This window comes from Mastigoproctus giganteus, chromosome 1, assembly GCF_048544385.1.
Source record: "Mastigoproctus giganteus isolate SK-2022 chromosome 1, ASM4854438v1, whole genome shotgun sequence".
Taxonomy (NCBI): Eukaryota; Metazoa; Arthropoda; class Arachnida; order Uropygi; family Thelyphonidae; genus Mastigoproctus; species Mastigoproctus giganteus.
The window spans coordinates 130,473,294-130,497,084 of NC_143575.1; the positions used below are offsets into that span (position 1 = coordinate 130,473,294).

Here is a 23,791-nt window from a genome sequence, read left to right on the forward strand (position 1 = left end):
AATCAAAAAAATCAAGTAATAACTAGAATAGGTATAAACAGATATTTTGCAGCAAATTCGTAAACACAGGAAAAGAAGCGGCGTTATAACTCGTCATTGGGAGATTTGTTTACCTATTACCTTGCAACCCCTACTGTCTTCACACCCGCCTGTCCAAAAAAAAAAAAAAAAGAAACCAAATGTTTAGTTTGTTTTAATGCGTATGCGTCGATTGTTGTATTCTGTTGCACCGCAAAAGGACAAATTTTGTTCCGTTTTTTACGTCAGGAATTTAGGAATTTTTTTTTTTATACTAACATTTTTTTTTTTTCTTTAGAAATCGCGAAAATTATGGGCAAACGCAAGAGTTGTGCTTTCAATTACTTAAACAAAAACTTGAAATTATTCAAAAGTTTTAAAACGGTGCATCGGTTAAAAATCTAAAGAACCATTATAATGTTGGTGAACAAACCATAAGCTACATTATAAAAAACAAAGGAAAGCTATTAGATTTAAAATCAACATCGTAACAAATAGGAAAGCGATCGATTTGGATCAGAAAATTAAAATAATAAGGAAGTATGAAAATGGCCAAGCATTCACAAGTATAGTGCGGAATTCAGATTTCTCAGTGGCAACGGTGAACACAATAAAGGAGAAAAACAGAATACGAGAAGCGGTGAACCGATCGGCACCAATGAAGTCAACTATAATAACCAGGGCTGCGAAATACATATAAGTTTTTACAATACAATAACATGCGTTTTTTCTTCCTTTTAAGTTTTCTTTTCTTATGTGCCACTCTGGCTACTACACCGCAGTCCCCAGATAATTTTTTAATTGAACGAATTAAAAATATATAACTATTTTTCTTCTGAAGATATTATGTGGTTTTTAAAAATTTGGCATATCAGGGATATATTAACAATATTTTATTTGTCATTCCCAAGTTACGTAAAAGTCGACGACGTAAGAATTCCTGAAACGTATCACTTACTTATGTTTTGGATTTACTGTATTTTTGGATTAACCGGGAAATCCATTATGCGGGAATTTTTTTTTACCATCTGTCCAGGAAAATCGAGTCTACTGTATTTACCAGGGCAGAGAGTAGTAGCAACATATTGTTATTATTATTATTATTATTGTTGTTGTTGTTGTTGTTGTTGTTGTTGCTCTTATATTATTTCTCCCAGTTGTAGGTGCAACCTCGTGACTGGTATTGCTCCCAAATACACAGGGTGGTTGTTGTTATGCCTGGTGTTACTGTTGGTCGAGGAACTCTCTGAGTGTCCTAAAGGTGTTCAGGATTGCGACTTTCTGGAGTTTCTTATAGATATTCGGTGGGAGATCTATTGCTGCTAGGCTGTTATGAAGGGTCTTTGGAATCATACCTGTGGTTGACACTATCATGGGGATGGTCGTTACTTGTTGCATATGCCACATCCCTTTGATCTCCTGCCTTAGGTTCGTGTACTTCCTGATTATTTCCCGATGGGTTTTCTAGTACCAGGTTGCCAGTGTTGGGAACTACTATGTCAATCAGATAGGTAGCCTTTTCCTTCTTGTCCACAAGGGTTATGTCCGGTTTTTTGTGCGGGATTGTCCTATCTCTTATTATGCCGCGGTACCAGTACAGCTTCTGGGTTGCGGTCTCTAGTACTGCCTGGAGTTCGTATTTCTAGTACAGTACACCTCCTTCGACCAGCTGGTCTTCCCTTGCTAGCTTCTGATGTATTACCCTGGCTACCTGGTCGTGTCTATGAGTGTACTGAGTCTGCGCAATTACCTTGCATACCGCAGTAATGTGTTGGATGGTTTCTGAGGCCAGGTGTATCATCGAAATATATGTCGTCGGATATTTCGGGTTCCTTGGCCATTTATTTTCTATAGTTCCTAGCGTTGATTACCTGGTCTTCGATGGCGAGCATGAATCCATCAGCCTCGGGGAAGAACGTCCCATTCGTGAGCCATGCATTGGAAGCAATTTTATCAATGTGATCTTCATGGAGATCAATGTAGTGTCTGCCATGGATTGTCTTCTCTGCCCAACTTTCTAGCTTCGTTTGTACCTGCTCGGTGGGGATGACTCCTCGATTAGGTTAAGTGCGGTATAATGCCTGTCTATCTTCCTCATGGCCTGGTGGAGTGCTACTGTCTGTTCTTGGAAGTAATTCTTCAGGTTAACTGTGCCTGTCTTCTGTTACTCAATGAGGTCTATCAAACCCCTTCTTCCCGGACAATTGCCAGTCTCTCCACGGCAGATTTCGGCTGGTGTTGGCGGCTCTTGGTCATCATTGTCCTTGTATTTCTCATGATATCATCCAGCTCGCTCTTAGACCAATTTAGGACTCCGAAGGAATATGTTAGAAATGCAACTGCATATATGTTTATGGATTTAACTGTGTTTCCTCCGTTCAGCTTTGCTTTCAGAAGGCTACTGATTCTCTGATGGGATTTTCGTCCAGGCAGGCCTTCATTTCGTTGTGTTAGACAGAACAACAATCGGCTAGGGCATCTTCCTGAAAGATTCCTCACTTGATAGGGATTGGCCTGGTTGTGATGTTTTCGACCTTCATCAGCATTAGCATTAGTAGAGGCATTTGATGCAAGAAAGCAAGCTTATGCAGCATCAGCCAAAAAAAAAAAAAAAACCCAATTCCAATTCACCCCTCTGTTCGTTCAAAATACCTGTCCAGCTGAACCTTAAACTTATTTAGGCTATCAACCTCCACTACAAGGGATGGAAGTCTGTTCCACCAACCAACCACCCGCTGGCTAAAGGCAAATTCCGCACGTCTATCCTACATCTGTCTTTCCTCAATTTGAATTTATTCCCTCTCAGGTGATTATTCTGAGCTAGAGGAAGAATCCCATCAGCAAGAATCCCATCAGTAAGGGGTGCTCTTACGAAGAAAGGCTTAAGTTTTGCAAATTACAGTGTGTGGAGACTAGGCACCAGCGAGATAATCTGATAGAGGTGTATAAAGCCCTGAATGGTTTAAGCATGCTCAATGCTGATGGGATTCTTCCTCTAGCTCAGAAAAATCACCTGAGAGGGCATAAATTCAAATTGAGGAAAGACAGATGTAGGATAGACGTGCGGAAATTTGCCTTTAGCCGCCAGCGGGTGGTTGGTTGGTGGAACAGACTTCCATCCCTTGTGGTGGAGGTTGATAGCCTAAATACGTTTAAGCCTCAGCTGGACAGGTATTTTAAACGAACAGAGGGGTGAAGTGGAAGAGCGTTTTTTTTTTTTTTTTTGGCTGATGCTGCATAAGCTTGCTTTCTTGCATCAAATGCCTCTACTAATGCTAATGCTAATGCAATTCTAATGCTAAAAGCATTGAGCATGCTCAAACCATTCAAGGCTTTATACACCTCTATCAGATCACCTCGCTGGTGACTAGTCTCCAGACACTGTAATTTGCAAAACTTAAGCCTTTATTCGTAAGGCACCGCTTTGTTCCATTCACTAATGTTGTTGCCCTTCTCTGTACTCGTTCCAGCAGCTCTACATCCATCTTGAAATGAGGCTTCCAGACCTGTATACAGTACTCTAGGTGTGGCCTGACCATTGCCTTATACAAGGGAATAATCACCTCCTTATCCCTGATGGAAAAATTCCTGTATATCATTGACTCCATGAGCTACTCCTGCAGCCCGCCTGCACTGCTCAGAGAACTTCATATCTGCCTGCACAACCACCCCCAAGTCCCTTTCATTCTCTACCACTGTCAGTATAGTACCACAGAGTTCATACGTTGCTCTGGGGTTGCTGTTTCCCCTGTGTAGTACTTTACATTTGTCAATGTTAAACTTCATTTGCCACCTCTCAGCCCATCTGCTCAACCTTTCCAGATCCTGTCGCAGCAGCATAGTGTCAGTAGTGTCCTTGACAACCCTGCCAACCTTTGTATCGTCTGAAAACTTGGACATTAAGCTTGATATACCATCATCAATATCATTTATAAATACAGAAAACAATAATGGACCCAACACTTAGCCCTGAGGGACTCCACTAATAACATTAGTCCACGATGAACAGTGTCTATTGATTACCACTCTCTGTCTTCTCCCCCTCAACCACCACTTTATCCATAGCAGCAAATTGCCTCCAATGTCACACTGCTCCAATTTGTGCAGCAGTCTTCCATGTGCAACAGTATCAAAACCCTTTCTAATATCCAAGTATATAATATCAAAACTATTCTCTGCATCCAGTTCTTTTGTGACTGCATCATAGTATTCAATCAAATTGGTCAGGCAAGACTTCCCCTTAACAAACCCATGCTGTGTCCGAGCTATAACTGAAGTCTTCTCTAAATGATCCTGCAGTGCTTCTTTAACCAGTGCCTCCATTAATTTTCCTGGAACAGACGTTAAGCTCACAGGTCTATAATTGCTTGTGTCAGCCTTTGATCCTCCTTTGTGAATTGGGGTCACATTTGCACATTTCCAGTCTAAGGGTACCTCCCCTGAGTCCAAGGAAGCTCTCATAATTATGGCTAAGGGTTTGCTTACTTCCTTTGCTGCCTTCTTTGATGTAACTGGATAGATCCCATCCACCGCGGGTGCCTTTCTTGTGTTTATCTTCAACAGTTTGTCCTCCACTTTACTCCCAGTTATTTCAAGATTCTGTAGCTTACTGCTAGAGTTGAATACATCTCTGGCATTCCCCTCGCTGAATAACTCCTCAAGTGTGAATGTCGATGCAAAATATTCATTTAATTTGTTAGCTACCTGAGCAGGATCATCAACAGTTGACCGATCAATAGCAAGTGGACCAATCTGATTCATCCCCTTCCTTCTAGAGTTTACATAAGTAAAGAACTCTTTGCTGTTTTTCTTTGCATCCCTTGCCAAGGATGTCTCGTAATCTGCCTTCGCCTGCCTAACCTCCTTTGTAACTCGGTTGCATATCAACTTGTATCTATCATAGGCTTCTGTGTCATGTGTTAATTTGTAAGTATCCCATGCATTTTTCTTCTCTGCCATATGCCTCATTAGTTCATCTGACATCCATTTTGGGATAAACCTTGAACAATATTTCTTAGTTGGTATGTAAAGCCTAGTAGCTTCCAAGATAAGTTCTTTGAATGCTTCCCATTTTGAATTTGCTGTTGGTATCATCATCAGTTGGTCCCACTGTATAGAATTTAAATACTGTCTCAGTCCATCGTAGTCGCCTTTACGGAAGCAATAACCCTTACCTTAACCCCTAATGGTAGTTACCTCTTTGAGTAAATCCCACTTCAGCACACTGTGATCACTGCCACCTAGTGGTTCATTTATCTGCAGATTCTTAATGCATGAAGAATCACTGCTGATAATCAAATCAAGAGTATTGCTCCCTCTAGTTGCCTCATGAACATGCTGATGTAGAAAACAATCATCCAATAAATCCACAAAAGCCCTGCTAACGTGTGAGTGACCAGCCCCCAAAGTCCAGTCAATATCTGGGAAATTAAAATCTTCCGTAATAAGACTCTCTGATTTACTGGCCCACTCTATTTCCCTGTACAGTTTCTTATTATACTCATAAGAGTCATTAGGCCTATAGCACACTACTACTCTCAATTTTGAATTCCCAATGCTTATGTCACACCAAACTGACTCAAAACTGCACTGCCCAGCGATGTCGACTGGCTTCACTTCCTTGGTTTTTATGTGTTTCTTAACTAATAGCATAACCCCTACACCCTTCCTATCCTGTCTTTCTTTCTGTAGATGTTGTACTCCCCAAATTCCAGTTCTGGATTCCTTATATCTGTGTGACACCACGTCTCTGATATCCCAACAATATCTGCCTTTGATGTTTTGAGAAATACCTCAATTTCATCACATTTATTTACTAAACTCCTAGCATTGGTGTACACGCATGTATACCTGCACCTGTTTCTATTCTTAGCTACCCTAACACAACCCACGTGTTCACTTGTATCGCAATGGCTCCCAGCAGTCTCTGAAATATCCTGCATCTTGTTTTTCAGGTTTCTGCTCATTCTAATAGAAACTCAGGTTTCTGCTCATTCTAATAAAATTTATGCCCTCTCAGGTGATTATTCTGAGCAAGAGGAAGAATCCCATCAGCATTGAGAATGCTCAAACCATTCAAGGCTTTGTACACCTCTATCAGATCACCTCGCTGGTGCCTGGTCTCCAGACACTGTAATTTTCAAAACTTAAGCCTTTCTTCGTAAGAGCACCCATATGTTCCATTCACTAATCTTGTTGCCCTTCTCTGTACTCGTTCCAGCAGCTCTACATCCTTCTTGAAATGAGGCCTCTAGGCCTGTATACAGTACTCTAGGTGTGGCCTGACCAATGCCTTATACAAGGGAATAATCACGTCCTTATCCCTGCTAGAAAAATTCCTATATATCATTGACAATACACCATGAGCTACTCTTGCCGCCCGTCTGCACTGCTCAGAGAACTTCATATCTGCCTGCACAACCACCCCCAGGTCCCTTTCATTCTCTACCATTGTCAGTGTAGTACCACAGAGTTGATACGTTGCTCTGGGGTTGCTGATTCCCATGTGTAGTATTTTAATTTGTCAATGTTAAACTTTATTTGCCACCTCTTAGCCCATCTGCTCAACCTTTTAAGATCCTGTTGCAGTAGCATAGTGTCAGTAGTGTACTTTAAAACCCTGCCTACCTTTGTATCGTCTGCAAACTTCGTCATTAAGCTTGATATACCATCATCAATATCATTTATGAATACAGAAAACAATAATGGACCCAACACTGAGCCCTGAGGCACTCCACTAATAACATTAGTCCACGACGAGCAGTATCCATTGGTTACCCCTCTCTGTCTTCTCCCCCTCAGTCACCCCTTTATCCACAGCAGCAATTTGCCTCCAATGTCACACTGCTCCAATTTGTGCAGCAGTCTTCCATGTGCAACAGTATCAAAAGTCTTTCTAAGATCCAAGTATATAATATCAAAGTTTACTATTCCCTGCATCCAGTTCCTTTGTGACTGCATCATAGTATCCAATCAAATTGGTCAGGCAAGTCTTCCCCTTAACAAAACCATGCTGTGTCCGAGCTATAACTGAAGTCTTGTCTAAATGATCCTGCAGTGCTTCTTTAGCTAGTGCCTCCATTAATTTTCCTGGAACAGAAGTTAAACTCACAGGTCTATAATTGCTTGTGTCAGCCTTTGATCCTCCTTTGTGAATTGGGGTCACATTTTCACATCTCCAGTCTGTGCGTACCTCCCCTGAGTCCAAGGAATCTCTCATAATTATGGCTAAGGGTTTGCTTACTTCCTCTGCTGCCTCCTTTAATATAACTGGATAGATCCCGTCCACCCCGGGTTCATTGTGGTACTCCATTTTGCCATCGTTTCTCCTAGGAACTTTGTCACTATCGGATTGACTTTGTAGATATTCAGCGCCTATATTAGTCAGATATAAGAAACGGGCTTGCGGTAAACGATGTTTACCGCAAGCCCGTTTGATATCATATATTTGATATCATATATTTGGATCTTAGAAAGGATTTTGATAATGTTGCACCTGGAAGACTGTTGCACAAATTGGAGCAGTTTGGTATTGGAGTCATATTGCTGCTATGGGTAAAGGGATGGTTGAGTAGGAGAAGACAGACTCTGATAATTAATGGATACTGCTCATCGTGGACTAATGTTATTATTGGAGTCCCTCAGAGTTCAGTATTGGGTCCATTTTTGGTCCTATAACTGCAATAGGATCCATTAAAGTTTCTGAGATAGTCTGAGAGGTTTCAAGTGAAGTTTAACATTGACAATTGTAAAGTACTACATATGGGAAGCAGAAGTCCAGAGTGATGTATCAACTGTGTGGTACTGCAGTGACAGTTGTAGAGAAAGAAGAAGACCTGGGGGTAATTGTGCAGGCAGATATGAAGTTATCTGGGCAGTGCAAACAGTCTTCAAGGGTAACTCATAGTGCCTATTCTATGATATACAGCAATTTTTCTAGCAGGGATTAGGAGGTGATTAATCTCTTTATAAAGCAATGGTCAGGCCATACCTTGAATGTTGTATACAGGTCTGGAGTCCTCATTTTAAGAAAGGTATAGAGTTGTTGAAACGAGTGCAGAAAAATGCAAGATCAGATTTATGAATGGAACAAAGGGTTTCTCTTACGAAAATACTTAAATTTTGAAATTACGATGTCTGGAGACTGGACACCTGCGAGGTGATCTCAGTGAGGTGTATAAAGCTTTGAATGGTTTGAGCATTCTCAATGATGATGGAATTTTTTCCTGTTGCTCAGAATGATCATTTGAGAGGGCATAAATTCAAATTGAGAAAATACAGATGTAGGATATATCTATCCTATGTGGAAATATCTATCATAGGATAGATATATATATATCTATCCTATGATATGTGGAAATTTGCCTTTTGCCAGCTGGTGGTTGGTTGGCGGAACAGACTTCCCTCGTTTGTTTTGGAAGTTGATTGTCTAAATAAATTTAAGGCTGAGCAAGACAGGTACTTGGAACGAAAGGAGGTATGAAATGGGTGCGTGGTTTTTCTTTTGTTGGCTGATTCTGCATAATCTTGCTTTTTTGCATCATATGCCTATATTAACCTTAATGCTAAGATCATCACGCACAACAGACTGGACATAAACCCTTGTGGACAAGATGGAAAAGGCTACCCTCCTGATTGACATAGCCGTGCCAGACCCTAGTAATGTCCAGAAAACCCATGAGGAATAAAATTAAGAAATGCACGAACCTTAGACATGAGATCAAGGAGATGTGGCTTATGCAAGATGAATCAACCATCCCAATCATTGTGTCAACCACCGTTATAAAAACTCTACATAACAGCTTAGCAGCAATAGGTCTCCCAGAGAACACCTACAAGGAATTCCAGAAAGTCGGAATCCTGAACACCTGTAGGATAATCAGAGATTTGGCGTTAGCGTTAGCATTAGTAGAGGCATATGATGCAAGAAAGCAAGCTTATGCATGATCAGCCAAAAAAAACCCACTTCCATTTCACCCCCTCCTTTCGTTCGAAATACCTGTCCAGCTAGGCCTTAAATTTATTTAGGCTATCTACTTCCACGACAAGGGATGGACATCTGTTCCACTAACCAACCACCCGCTGGCTAAAGTCAAATTTTCGCACGTCTATTCTACATCTGTCTTTCCTCAATTTGAATTTATGCCCTCTCAGGTGATTATTCTGTGCAAGAGGAAGAATCTGTGCAAAGAAGCTTTCAGACCATTCAAGGCTTTATACACCTCTTTCAGATTACCTCGTTGGTGCCTAGTCTCCAGACACTGTAGTTTGCAAAACTTAAGCCTTTCTTTCTTTGTAAGAGTACCCCTTTGTTCCATTCACTAATTTTGTTGCCCTTCTCTGTACTCGTTCCAGAAGCTCTACATCCTTCTAGAAATGAGGTCTCCAGACCTGTATACAGTACTCAAGGTGTGGCCTGACCATTGCCTTATACAAGGGAACAATCACCTCTTTATCCCTGCTAGGAAAATTCCTGTATATCATTGACAAGACACCATGAGCTACTCTTGCAGACTATCTGCACTCCTCAGAAAACTTCATATCTGCCTGCACAACCACCACCAGGTCCCTTCCATTCTCTACCACTGTCAGTGTAGTACCACGGAGTTGATACGTTGCTCTGGGCTTGCTGTTTCCCATATGTAGTACTTTACATTTGTCAATATTAAACTTCATTTGCCACCTCTCAGCCCATCTGCTCAACCTTTCCAGATCCATTTGGAGCAGCATAGTGTCAGTAGTGTCCTTGACAATCCTACCAACCTTTGTATCGTTGCAAACATGGATATTATGCTTGATATACCATCATCAATATTATTTATAAATACAGAAAACAATAAGGACCCAAACAATGAGGGACTGCACTGAGGGATTTCCTCGACCGACAGTAACACGAGACATTACAACCACCCTGTGTACTTGGTAGCAGTACCCTGCACGGAGTGTAATCCCCCAATCAGGGGGAAATAATAATGATAATAATAATAATAATATATATTTTTTCTGATGTTGAAGAATTTCGAATGCTGTTTAACTCTGTCTGCGAGTTCTCGGGGTTACTTGAATGGATTGAGCATGCTGAATTCTGATGGGATCCTTCCCCTTTTTCAGATTACTAACCTAAGTGGGCGTAAATTCAAATTAAGAAAAGACAGATGTAGAATAGATGTGCGGAGATTTGCCTATAACCAGCGTGTGGTTAATTTTTGGAAGAAACTTCCATCCGTCGTTGTGGAAGTTGATAGGTTGAATAAATTTAAGGAGGAACTGGTCAGGCGTTTGGAGGGAATGGTGTGGCTTTTTTTTTTTTTTTTTTAATGGGTGATGCTGCATAAGCTCATACACATGCTTTCTTGCATCACATGCCACTACTATTACCACTACTACTACTGCTACTACTACTAGAAATATTTGGTATTAAAATTAATTGTAAAATGTTTGAATGTTGCTTATTTATGAAACAACGCTTGAATAGGACAGTGGTTTCTGTTTTAATGTTCTTACCTATACCAATTCTGTATGTCTATTAGTATTTTTATGAATTAACGGAAGTAAATCAAATTTATTAAATTATTTATTACCCGCCCTCTATAACGGTATACCGGAAGTCAGGTGTTGCGTGTTTTCAGTTTGTTAGAGATTGTGACGTGTGTGTTTATGTGCTGTGTTTGAACTGTGATTTCTTGCAATGAGTTACTGATAACTTTTGACACTGGAGTCTTAAGTTCAGTTATTATAACCCTTGATCATGTTCACGCTATATAATTCTTGACGCATATGCAGTTTTCAAAACAGTTGAATTGTTATTCATAAGATGTAGGATTTCCTAATATAGGAAGTAGCAAAAGTTATAATTTAATCGATTGTGGTAAGTTCACATGTTATACGAGCAATTTTGGAAATGTAGTAAGATAGAGAAACTTAGTTTTTCAACTGATTTATCCTGAGAAATGTCACAAGAAATTATAAATAAGTTGTACAGTGTACTGGTATGAAAATGTTATTCGTATGAGTGTGTTTTTGTATCTTGAAGAGTGCATGGTTGAGTTAAAAATACGATGTGCTCTTTTGACTGTCGAAGCTGCCATACCGCTAGTTCTGCCACGCGGTGGCGCCTGTAGAATCTCATTTTTTTAAAATGTTTATTAACAAACACAGGAGAGATCTTTGAAAAAGCTTTTCAATGGTTGGGAAGAAGAATTTATAAATTTTCCAGTATTTCCCTAACATATTAGTTGCGATACTTTTCATTGAACCTTAGTTTTAGGGATGCTCATAGTTTTGCATGTTCGGAGGGCTAACATGACGGCCATCGAGAAATAAGTAAAATTTAATAAAAATAACTATTACTCAAGGTTTTTTATTAGAACAAAATGCGAATTCATGCCTGTTTCAACTAGGGCGAGTGCTTAAGCAAAAAACTACTTGTGTTTAGTATTAGTAGTGGCATATGATGCAAAAAAGTGAGCTTATAAAGCATCAACCAAAAAAAAAAAAAAAAAAAAAACCTTTGCCATATTCCCTGTTGATCCCATCCAATAATTTATCTAGTTCTTCCTTGAATTTATTCAAACTACCAACTTCCATGACAGATGGAAGTTTTTTCAATAAATCAACTACCTGCAGGTTAAAAGCAAACTTTTTCATATCTAACCCACAGCCATCCTTCCCAGTTTGAATTTACACCACACTTTGTGTGTAGACTGAGCAAGAGGAAGAATGCCATCAGTATTAAGCATGTTCAATCCATTCGGACCTCAATCAGATCATCTTGCAGATGCCTAGTTTCCTGATGCTTCAGTTTGTAGAACTGAAGCCTGTCTTGGTAAGACCCCCATTATGTTCCATTCACCAATCTCATTGCCTTATACTGTATCTGTTCCAGCAGATATACATCTTCCTAAAATGAGGCCTCCAGACCTGTATGGAGTACTTAAGATACTACCTAACCATTGCCTTGTACAATAAGATAATCAACTTATTCTTGCTAATGAAGTTCCTGTATGTAGATTTAACAATCTATGGCAACGTGGCCATAGATTGTTAAATCTATTTTAACTTCATACATATAACAACTTAGATTTAAAAACATAACGTTATAACTTAAACTTGTTAGGAGATACGAAATTCTTATAATTTTAACTCAGTAGGAAATAAAACTTGATACTGAACTGTATATATAGTGTTATTTATGCATTGGGATATAAGTTTAGTGTAATATTTTTAATTGTTTTTTGAAATTAAACAAAATCATGCCTCAGAGCAGCAAAGCAAAAGGCTTAAGGTAGTGGGAGTGCTGTGGCTCAGGGGAGAATTCACTGTCCTCTGAATCACAGCCTTTTGGAATGTACTGCTTGTTTGATGTTTGGGTAGTCTTTGTGTGTGCTTGATGTTAGCAGTAGAGGAAGTTAGCCACCAACTCAGCATTGTTAAGGGCCTTTATGAGAGGTTGAACAGGGTAGATGCCATCGAAGCATTTAAATTGGGGTTTAGCTCTCATCAAGCTCTCAGCTGTCCACTTCAAAGCCAGTGCTTGCACTTGTACATAAGGCAACACTTTGGGAATCCCCAAGGTGGAGGCGCCTCCGTAGCCAGGTGGGCAGGAGCAGCAGTGCGTAGCACACGCTTCTTGATTAGACTGGGGTTCGAACCCGTGACCACCAAATACAGAGGATGTGGAAAGGTCAGGGAATGACCACCGCATATCCCCAGAGCAATATAGCCTTAGTTGCTAATGCTCCTAAAAACCAAATAATAACAACAACAACAACAACCCAAGGTGGATTGCGCTGGTGTATCAGGACTTTTGTCAGGGAAATAGGGAATATATTATGCAAAAAGGATAGGTGGAACAGGACGAGAGTGTCTGCTAGGGGCAAAAGTTGAGGAGCAGATATCATCTTTTAAAGGTACAAAAGGTGATATTGTATACATTGGCACTAATGACATTAAGACTAGAAGGGTATAATTACTTAACAATATTGAAAAAAAGCCACGAATAGGGTTGAACTTGAAAGGGTCTGCTTCATATACTCCCTCCTATCCTGTCTGCCCAGACACTATAGGAGGGAGTTTATGAATAGATCGTTGTCAATCAATTCGACCATGAAGAGATTGTGCAAGGCTTATGGGGTAGAATTTTTGTCAATCAATTCGACCATGAAGAGATTGTGCAAGGCTTATGGGGTAGAATTTTTCTCAGTATGATATCTGCTTGTTAACATGAGACTACTTATACGGTGATGGGATTCACTGAATTAGAAAGGGTGCAAGAATATTTGCCGATGCTAGCGAGGCAGCGTTAGATGGGTTAGAAAACTTCCAGCTTGGGGGGGGATACACGGACTAATAGATTAACAGTAGCCACTGGAAGAGGTGAAAGTCATTCTTGCACTGCTTCTATTGGAAAGAGCAGGAGCCTGGAAAACAAGGTGTTGAGATTACCAGGACTGCTGGCAGTCAGCAAGGAACAAGTAAATACATGGGTTGTGTTAGAGTAGCTAAGAATAAGAACAGGTGCATGCATACTTACGTGTACACCAGTGCTAGGAGTTTAGTAAATTATTTGATTTATTTGAGGTGCTGGTCAAAACATCAAAGGCAGATATTGTTGGAATATAAGAGACGTGGTGTCACACAAATATAAGGAATGCAGAATTGGAAATTGGATAGTACAATGTGTACAGGATAGGAAGTGAGGAGGGGTTATGTTGTCAGTTAAGAAACACATAAAATCTAAGGAAGTGCATCCAGTTTGCATGGAAGGACATTGCAATGTTTAATCAGTTTGGTGTGACATAAGCACAGAGAAAGCAAAATGGAGTGTGGCCCTAATGACTCTGATGAGTATAATGAACAAATGTACAGAGAAATAGGGTGGGCCAGTAAATCAGAATGTCTCATAATGGGAAATTTTAACTTCTCAGATATTGATTGGAACTTATGGGGTGTTCACTTGCACACTAGCAAGGCTTTTGTGGATTAATTGGATGATTGTTTTCTACAGCAGCATGTTCAAGAGGCAATCAGAGGGTGCAATACTCTTGATGTGATTATTAGTAGTGATTCTTCATGCCTTAAGGATCTGGAGATATAGGAACCACTAGATGGCAGGGATCACAGTGTGCTGATGTGGGATTCACGCAAAGTTGTTACTACTATCAGGGGTAAAGGGAAGGGTTTTCGCTTTCATAATGGTGACTGCGGTGGTCTGAGACCGTTTTTAAATTCTATACAATGGGACTAACTGAGGATGTTATCAACAACAAATCTAAATGGGATGCATTCAGAGAATTAATCTTGGAAGCTACTAGGATTTTCATGCCAACTAAGAAATATTGTGAAACAGAAGCCTATGATAGGTATAAGCTGTCATTAATCAAGTCACAAAGGAGGTTAGGCAGGTGAAGGCAGATAACGAAAATCATCGGTAAAGGATGCAATGAAAAACAGCGAGGATTTCTTCACTTATGTAAACTTTAGGAGTAAGGGGATGAATCACAATGGTCCAGTTGATATCGATCGTTCAATATCCTGTTGATGATCCTGCTCAGGTAGCTGGCAAATTGAATGAGTATTTTGCATCTATATTCACACATGAGGAGTGGGAATGGCAGAAGTTGATCAAACTCTGGCAGGGAGCTAAATGATTTTTTAATAACTGAGGGCAAAGTGGAGGAGAAATTGTTGAAGTTAAACATAGGAAAGCCCCCTAAGTTGGATAGGCTATCATTTATATTAAAGGAGGCAGAAAGGAAGTAAGCAAACCCTGAACCATAATTATGAGAGCTTTCTTGGCCTGAAGGGGGGGGCAGTCCTCATGGACTGGTGATGTGCAAATGTGACTCCATTTCACAAAGGAGGATCAAAGGTGTCCCAAGTAAGAACAGCTCTGTACTTACTTCGTGTCTTGTCACTTCTGTGGTGTCTTGGTGTCTTGTCACTTCTGTGGCGTCTTGGTGTCTTGTCACTTCTGTTTCGGGGAAATTAAAGGAGACACTGCTTAAAGGAGCACTGCATAATCGTCTAGACAAGGCAGCAGTTATAGTTGAGACACAGGATGGGTTTGTTATGGGGAAGTCTTGACTGACCAATTTAATTGGATATTTTGATGTGGTCACAAACGAACTGAATGCGAAGAATAATTTTGATGTATACTTGGGTCTAAGTTTGCAGACAATATGGAGGTTGGCAGGGTTGTTAATGACACTAATGACAGTACGCTACTGCAACAGGATCTAGAACAGTTGAGCAAATGGGCTGAGAGGTGGGAACTGAAGTTTAACATAACCTCAGAATAACCTATCAGCTGTGTGGTACTACATTCATGGTGGTAGAGAATAAGGCCCTGGGGGTAATTGTTTGTCAGATATGAAGGTTTCTGAGCAGTGCAGATGGTCTGCAAGAGTAGATCATGGTGTCTTGTCAATGATATACAGGTATTTTTATAGCAAGGAAAAGGAAGTGATTATCCCTTTGTATAAGGCAATGGTCAGACCACACCTTCAGTACTGTATACAGGTCTGAGGTCTCATTTTAGGAAGGATGTAGAGCTGCTGGAATGAGTACAGAGAGGGGCAACAAGATTATTGAGTGGAACACAGGGGTTGCTCTAATGAAGATGCTCTTACTACTACTTAGAGAACAAGCGTAGCCTGTGCGGATGTAAATTTTTGCCGCTCCTGGAACAGAGAAGTTTTTTCTGATTTATTTTGTTTTATTAGCTTAAATTGGCGTATTAACTTATTTTCTAGAGTAGCTTTATATTCCTATTTACGATACTTAGATAGAGATTTTGTAGGTATTACTTAGTATCGGAAACAGTATCAAATCCACGTGTTTACTGTTCGTAAATAGCCACCATTGTTACGCGATACAAAATATCTTGAAATAGATGGCATAAGCTTAATATAGTATAGTATAGTACATAATATTGTCAATTAATCAGATAATTAATCTTGTTGAACTTCATTGTCAATTAAATTGTACTTTTAACTATACATATAACGACTTGGGTTACATAACATAAATAATTAGTAAACAATAAATAATTAATACTTAACTTCATACGGAAGTTATATAAAGGGATTTCGTAGATAACACTCGATACTGAAACATAAATATAGCGTTATAACTGTGTTGGGATATAAGTTTAGGGTTTTAATTTTGTACTGAAATTGAAATTTTATTGAAATTAAATCGAAATCATGACTCAGACCAGAGCAGCAAAGCAAAAGGCTCAAGCTTATGGGAGTGCTGTGGCTCAGGGGAGAACTGAGGGTGGGCAGTTGCCCTCTGAATCACAGCCTATTAAAATGCACTACTTGCTTGATGTTTGTGAGCAGTCGGGTACGGGACATGATACTGCCATGGGGGATGTCTTTGTGTGTGCGCGATGCAAGGAGTGTAAGGAAATCAGGCGACAACTCGGCATTGTTATGGGCCTATATGAGAGCCTGAAGGACAGGGTGGATGCCCTCGAAGGATTAAAAGTGAGGGGCCCATCAAGCTCTCAGCTGCCCACACCAATGCCGGAGCTTGCACTTGGTCATCAGGCAACACAGCGGTAACCCCCAAGGCAGAATGCGCTGGTCCCAAAGGAACTAGTAGTTGTTGGTGGTGACTCTATTGTCAGGGAAACGGGAAACATGCTTTGTAAAAAGGATAGGTGGAACAGCACCAGGATATGTCTGCAGGGGTAAAGGTTGATGACGTTGTAGAGCGGATATAATCTTTTAAGGGCACAAAAGGTGATACAGTTGTACACGTTGGCACTAATGATATTAAGAGTAGGAGACTGGCGGAATTACTTAACAAGTACAGGTCACTGTTGAAAAAAAGCCGTGAAATTAGGGTTGAATTTGAAAGTGTCTACAATTCTGCCCATACACGATAGGAGGGAGTATATGATGAGAGCCCTGTCAATCAATTCGGCCCTGGAAAGATTGTGCAAGGCTCAAGGGGTAGAATTTTTTCAGCCTGGTCTGTACTTGTTAACAGGAGAGACTGCTTCTACAGGGATGGGATACACTTAAATAGAAAGGGTGCAAGAATGTTTGCTGATGCTATCGATGCAGTGTTAGGTGGGTCGGAAAACTGCTAGATTGCTGGGATACAAGGACTAATAGATTAACAGTAGCCACTGGAAGAGGTGAAAGTGATTCTTGCATTGCTTCTATTTGAATGAGCCGCAGCCTGGAAAATAAGATGCAGGATATTTTAGAGACTGCTGGGAATCATTGGGGTACAAATAAACACATCGGTTGTGTTAGGGTAGCTAAGAAAAAGAACAGGTGCATGTATACTTGCGTGTACACCAATGCTAAGAGTTTAGTAAATAAAGTTGATGAATTTGAGGTATTGCTCAAAACATCAAAGGCAGATATTGTGGGGATTTCAGAGACGTGGTGTCACACATATAAGGAATGCAGAACTGGAATTTGGGGAGTACAATGTCTACACAAAGGATAGACAGGATAGGAAGGGAGGAGGGGTTATGCTATTAGTTAAGAAATACATAAAATCCAAGGAAGTGAAGCCAGTCGACATTGCTGGACAGTGCAGTGTCGAGTCAGTTTGGTGTGACATAAGCATTGGGAGATCAAAATTGAGAGTAGGAGTGTGTTATAGGCCTAATGACTTATGAGTGTAATAAGAAACTGTACAGGGAAATAGAGTGGGTCAGTAAATCAGAGAGTCGTATAATGGGGGATTTTAATTTCCCAGATATTGACTGGAATTTGGGGGCTGGTCACTCACACACTAGCAAGGCTTTTGTGGATTTATTGGATGATTATTTTCTACATCAGCACGTTCGGGAGGCAACTAGAGGGAGTAATACTCTTGATTTGATTTTCGGTAGTGATTCTTCATGAATTAAGAATCTGCAGGTAAATGAACCACTAGGTGGCAGTGATCACAATGTGCTGAAGTGGGATTTACTCAAAGAGGTAACTACCATTAGGGGTAAATGGAAGGGTTATTGCTTTCGTAAAGGCGACTAGGGTGGACTGAGACAGTATTTAAATTCTCTACAGTGGGACCAACTGATGATGTTACCAACAGAAAATTCAAAATGGGAAGCATTCAAAGAACTTATCTTGGAAGCTACTAGGCTTTACATACCAACTAAGAAATATTGTTCAAGGTTTAGGCCTAAGTGGATGTCAGTTGAACTAATGAGACATATGGCAGAGAAGAAAAATGCATGGGATGCATACAAATTAACACGTGACACACAAGCCTATGATAGATACAAGTTGATCTGTAACCAAGTTACAAAGGAGGTTAGGCAGGCGAAGGCAGATTACGAGAAATCTTTGCCAAGGGATGCAAAGAAAAACAGCAAGGAGTTCTTTACTTATGTAAACTCTAGAAGGAAGGGGATGAATCAGATTGGTCCACTTGATATCGATGGGTCAACTGTTGATGATCCTGCTCAGGTAGCTAACAAACAGAATGAATATTTTGCATCGACATTCACACATGAGGAGTTATTCAGCGATAGGAATGCCAGAGGTGTATTCAACTCTGGCAGTAAGCTAGAGAATCTTGCAATAACTGAGAGTAAAGTGGAGGAGAAATTGTTGAAGATAAATACAAGAAAGGCACCTGGGTTGGATGGGATCTATCCAGTTATATTAAAGGAGGCAGCAAAGGAGGTAAGCAAACCATTAACCATAATTATGAGAGCTTCCTTGGACTCAGGGGAAGTACCCATGGACTGCAGATGTGCAAATGTGACCCCAATTCACAAAGGAGGATCAAAGGGCGACACAAGTAATTATAGACCTGTTAATTTAACTTCTGTTCTAGGAAAATTTATGGAGGTACTGGTTAAAGAAGCACTGCAGGATCATCTAGACAAGACTTCAGTTATTGCTCGGACACAGCATGGTTTTGTTAAGGGGAAGTCTTGCTTGACCAATTTGATTGGATACTATGATGCAGTCATTAAAGAACTGGATGCAGGAAATAACTTTGTTATTATATACTTGGATCTTAGAAAGGCTTTTGATACTGTTGCTCATGGAAGACTGCTGCACAAATTGGAGCAGTGTGGCATTGGAGGCAAATTGCTGCTATTGATAAAGGGGTGGTTGAGGGGAGAAGACAGAGTGGTAATCAATGGACACTGCTCATCGTGGAGTAATGTTATTAGTGGAGTCCCTCAGGGTTCAGTATTGGGTCCATTATTGTTTTCTGTATTTATAAATGATATTGACGATGGTATGAAGCTTAATGTCCAAATTTGCAGACGAAGGTTGGCAGGGTTGTCAAGGACACTACTGACACTATGCTACTGCAACAGGATCTGGAAAGGTTGAGCAGATGGGCTGAGAGGTGGCAAATGAAGTTTAACATTGACAAATGTAAAGTACTACATATGGGAAACAGCAACCCCCGAGCAACGTATCAACTCTGTGGTACTACACTGACAGTGGTAGAGAATGGAAGTGACCTGGGGGTGGTTGTGCAGGCAGATATGAAGTTTTCTGAGCAGTGCAGATAGTCTGCAAGAGTAGCTCATGGTGTATTGTCGATGATATATAGGAATTTTTCTAGCAGGGATAAGGAGGTGATTATTCCCTTGTATAAAGCAATGGTCAGGCCACACCTAGAGTACTGTATACAGGTCTGGAGGGCTCATTTCAAGAAATATGTAGAGACTGGAACAAGTACAGAGAAGGGCAACAAGATTAGTGAATGGAACAAGGGGGTGCTCTTACGAAGAAAGGCTTAAGTTTTGCAAATTACAGTGTCTAGGGACTAGGCACCAGCGAGGTGATCTGATAGAGGTGTATAAAGCCTGAATGGTTTGAGCATGCTCAATGCTGATGGGATTCTTCCTCTTTCTCAGAATAATCACCTGAGAGGGCATAAATTCAAATTGAGAAAAGACAGATGTAGGATAGATGTGAGGAAATTTGCCTTTAGCCAGCGGGTGGTTGGTTGGTGGAATAGACTTCCATCCCTTGTCGTGGAAGTTGATAGCCTAAATAGGTTTAAGGCTCAGCTGGACAGGTATTTCGAACGAACAGAGGGGTGAAGTGGAAGTGGTTTTTTTTTTTTTTTTGTGGCTGATGCTGCATAAGCTTGCTTTCTTGCATCAAATGCCTCTACTTATGCTAAAGCTATAAAAATTAGCATTACGAAAGGCGCATGATGCAAGAAAGCAAGCTTATATAGCATGGGCCAAAAAAAACCGCTCTTCTCATTTCACCCATCCACACTGCTCCATATGTTTGCCTATTCTGCTTGAATCTATTTAAGCTATTAACTTCTATAATGACAGATGGAAGTGTGTTACAGCAATCAACCACCCGCTAGCTAAAGACAAACTTCCGCACATCAAATGTCTTTCCTCAATTTAAATTTATTCCTTCTCAGGCGATTATTCTGAGCAAGAGGAAGAATCCCGTCAGTACTGAGCATGTTCAAACCATTCAAAGCTTTATACACCTCAGTCTGATCACCTCGCAGGTGCCTAGTCTCCAGACACTCTAATTTGTAAAATTTAAGCCTTTCTTCGTAAGAGAAACCCTTTGTTCCATTCACTGATCTTGTTTCCCTTTTTTTGTACTCGTTACAACAGCCCTACATCCTTCTTAAAATGAGGCCTCCAGACCTGTATACAGTACTTCAGGTGTGGCCTGACCATTGCCTTATATAAGGGGATAATCACATCCCTTTCCCTGCTAGAAAAATTCCTGCATATCATTGACAAGAAAATATGAGTTTCTCTTGCAGACCATCTGCACTGCTCAGAAAACTTCATATCTGACTGCACAATTACCCCCCAGATTCTTTTTGTTCTCTACCACTGACAGTGTAGTACCACAGAGTTGATATGTTACGCTGGAGTTACTGCTTCCCATGTGTAGTACTTTACATCTGTCAATGTTAAACTTCATTTGCCACCTCTCAACCCATCTCCTCAGCTTTTCAAGATCCTGTTGCAGCAGCGTACTGTCATTAGTGTCGTTAACAACACTGCCAACCTTTGTATCGTCTGCAAACTTGGACATTAAGCTTCATATACCATCATCAATATCATTTATAAATACAGAAAACAATAATGGACCCAAGACTGAACCCTGAGAGACATTAGTCCGCGATTAGCAGTGTCCATTGATTATCACTGTCTGTCTTCTCCCAATACCACCACATCCTTTTCATTCTCTGCCAATGTCATTGTATTACGAAACAGTTGATAGGTTACTCTGGGGTTACTGCTTCCCATATGCAGTAAATTTGTTAATGTTAAACTTTAGTTGCCACCTCGAAGCCCATCTGCTCAACTTTTCTAGATCCTGTTGCAGCAATGTGCTGTCATTAACAATCCTGCCGACCTTTGTATCATCTGCCAACTTCAACATTAAGCCTGATTATCAGTTTCATCAGTTTTATTAATAAATGCAGAAAACAACAGTGGACCCAACACTGAACTCTGGACGACTCCACTAATAACATTAATCCCCAAAGAGCAGTGTGCATTGATTACCATTCTCTGTCTTCTCCCACTCAATGATCTCTTTATCAGCAATTTGCCTCTAATGCTACACTGCTCCAATTTGTGCAACAGTGTCAAAAGCCTTTCTTTGCATCCAGTTGCTTTGTGACCACATCATAGTATCCAATCAAATTGGTCAGACAAGACTTTCCCTTAACAAACCCATGCTGTGTCCGAGCTATAACTGAAGTCTTATCTAGATGATTCTGCAGTGCTTCTTTAACCAGTGCCTCCATTAATTTCCCTGGAATTAGCATTAGCATTAGTAGAGGCATTTGATGCAAGAAAGCAAGCTTATGCAGCATCAGCCAAAAAAAAAAAAAAAAAAAAAAACCCACTTCCACTTCACCACTCTGTTCGTTCAAAATACCTGTCCAGCTGAGCCTTAAACTTATTTAGGCTATCAACCTCCACCACAAGGGATGGCAGTCTGTTCCACCAACCAACCACCCGCTGGCTAAAGGCAAATTTCCGCACGTCTATCCTACATCTGTCTTTCCTCAATTTGAATTTATGCCCTCTCAGGTGATTTTTCTGAGCTAGAGGAAGAATCCCATCAGCATTGAGCATGCTTAAACCATTCAAGGCTTTATACACCTCTATCAGATCACCTCGCTGGTGCCTAGTCTCCAGACACTAATTTGCAAAACTTAAGCCTTTCTTCGTAAGAGCACCCCTTTGTTCCATTCACTAATCTTGTTGCCCTTCTCTGTACTCGTTCCAGCAGCTCTACATCCTTCTTGAAATGAGGCCTCCAGACCTGTATACAGTATTCTAGGTGTGGCCTGACCATTGCCTTATACAATGGAATAATCACCTCCTTATCCCTGCTGGAAAAATTCCTGTATATCATTGACAATACTCCATGAGCTACTCTTGCAGCCCGTCTGCACTGCTCAGAGAACTTCATATCTGCCTGCACAACCACCCCCAAGTCCCTTTCATTCTCTACCACTGTCAGTGTAGTACCACAGAGTTGATAAGTTGCTCTGGGGTTGCTGTTTCCCATGTGTAGTACTTTACATTTGTCAATGTTAAACTTCATTTGCCACCTCTCAGCCCATCTGCTCAACCTTTCCAGATCCTGTTGCAGCAGCATAGTGTCAGTAGTGTCCTTGACAACCCTGCCAACCTTTGTTTCATCTGCAAACTTGGACATTAAGCTTGATATACCCTCATCAATATCATTTATAAATACAGAAAACAATAATGGACCCAACACTGAGCCCTGAGGGACTCCACTAATAACATTAGTCCACGATGAGCAGTGTCCATTGATTACCACTCTCTGTCTTCTCCCCCTCAACCACCCCTTTATCCATAGCAGCAATTTGCCTCCAATGTCACACTGCTCCAATTTGTGTAGCAGTCTTCCATGTGCAACAGTATCAAAAGCCTTTCTAAGATCCAAGTATATAATATCAAAGTTATTCCCTGCATCCAGTTCTTTTGTGACTGCATCATAGTATCCAATCAAGTTGGTCAGGCAAGACTTCCCCTTAACAAAACCATGCTGTGTCTGAGCTATAACTGAAGTCTTGTCTAAATGATCCTGCAGTGCTTCTTTAACCAGTGCCTCCATTAATTTTCCTGGAACAGAAGTTAAGCTCACAGGTCTATAATTACTTGTGTCAGCCTTTGATCCTCCTTTGTGAATTGGGGTCACATTTGCACATTTCCAGTCTATGGGTACCTCCCCTGAGTCCAAGGAAGCTCTCATAATTATGGCTAAGGGTTTGCTTACTTCCTTTGCTGCCTCCTTTAATATAACTGGATAGATCCCATCCACCCCGGGTGCCTTTCTTGTGTTTATCTTCAACAGTTTCTCCTCCACTTTACTCCCAGTTATTTCAAGATTCTGTAGCTTACTGCTAGAGTTGAATAGACCTCTGGCATTCCCCTCGCTGAATAACTCCTCATGTGTGAATGTCGATGCAAAATATTCATTTAGTTTGTTAGCTACCTGAGCAGGATCATCAACAGTTGACCCATCAATATCAAGTGGACCAATCTGATTCATCCCCTTCCTTCTAGAGTTTACATAAGTAAAGAACTCTTTGCTGTTTTTCTTTGCATCCCTTGCCAAGGATTTCTCGTAATCTGCCTTCGCCTGCCTAACCTCCTTTGTAACTTGGTTGCATATCAACTTGTATCTATCATAGGCTTCTGTGTCATGTGTTAATTTATATGTATCCCATGCATTTTTCTTCTCTGCCGTATGCCTCATTAGTTCATCTGACATCCATTTTGGCCTAAACCTTG

The 23,791-nt window shown here is 40.6% G+C and overlaps 1 protein-coding gene across 1 annotated transcript in view; it reads left to right on the forward strand.

Annotated features, from left to right (window-relative positions):
* Nucleotides 1-10,715: 10,715 nt before the first annotated feature.
* Nucleotides 10,716-23,791, forward strand: part of LOC150091138 (choline-phosphate cytidylyltransferase A-like) — a 260,273-nt gene continuing 247,197 nt past the window's right edge. Inside the window, exon 1 of the mRNA XM_090382185.1 lies at nucleotides 10,716-10,885. The gene's annotated coding sequence lies outside the window, so the exon portion shown is untranslated. The remainder of the gene's footprint in view (nucleotides 10,886-23,791) is intronic.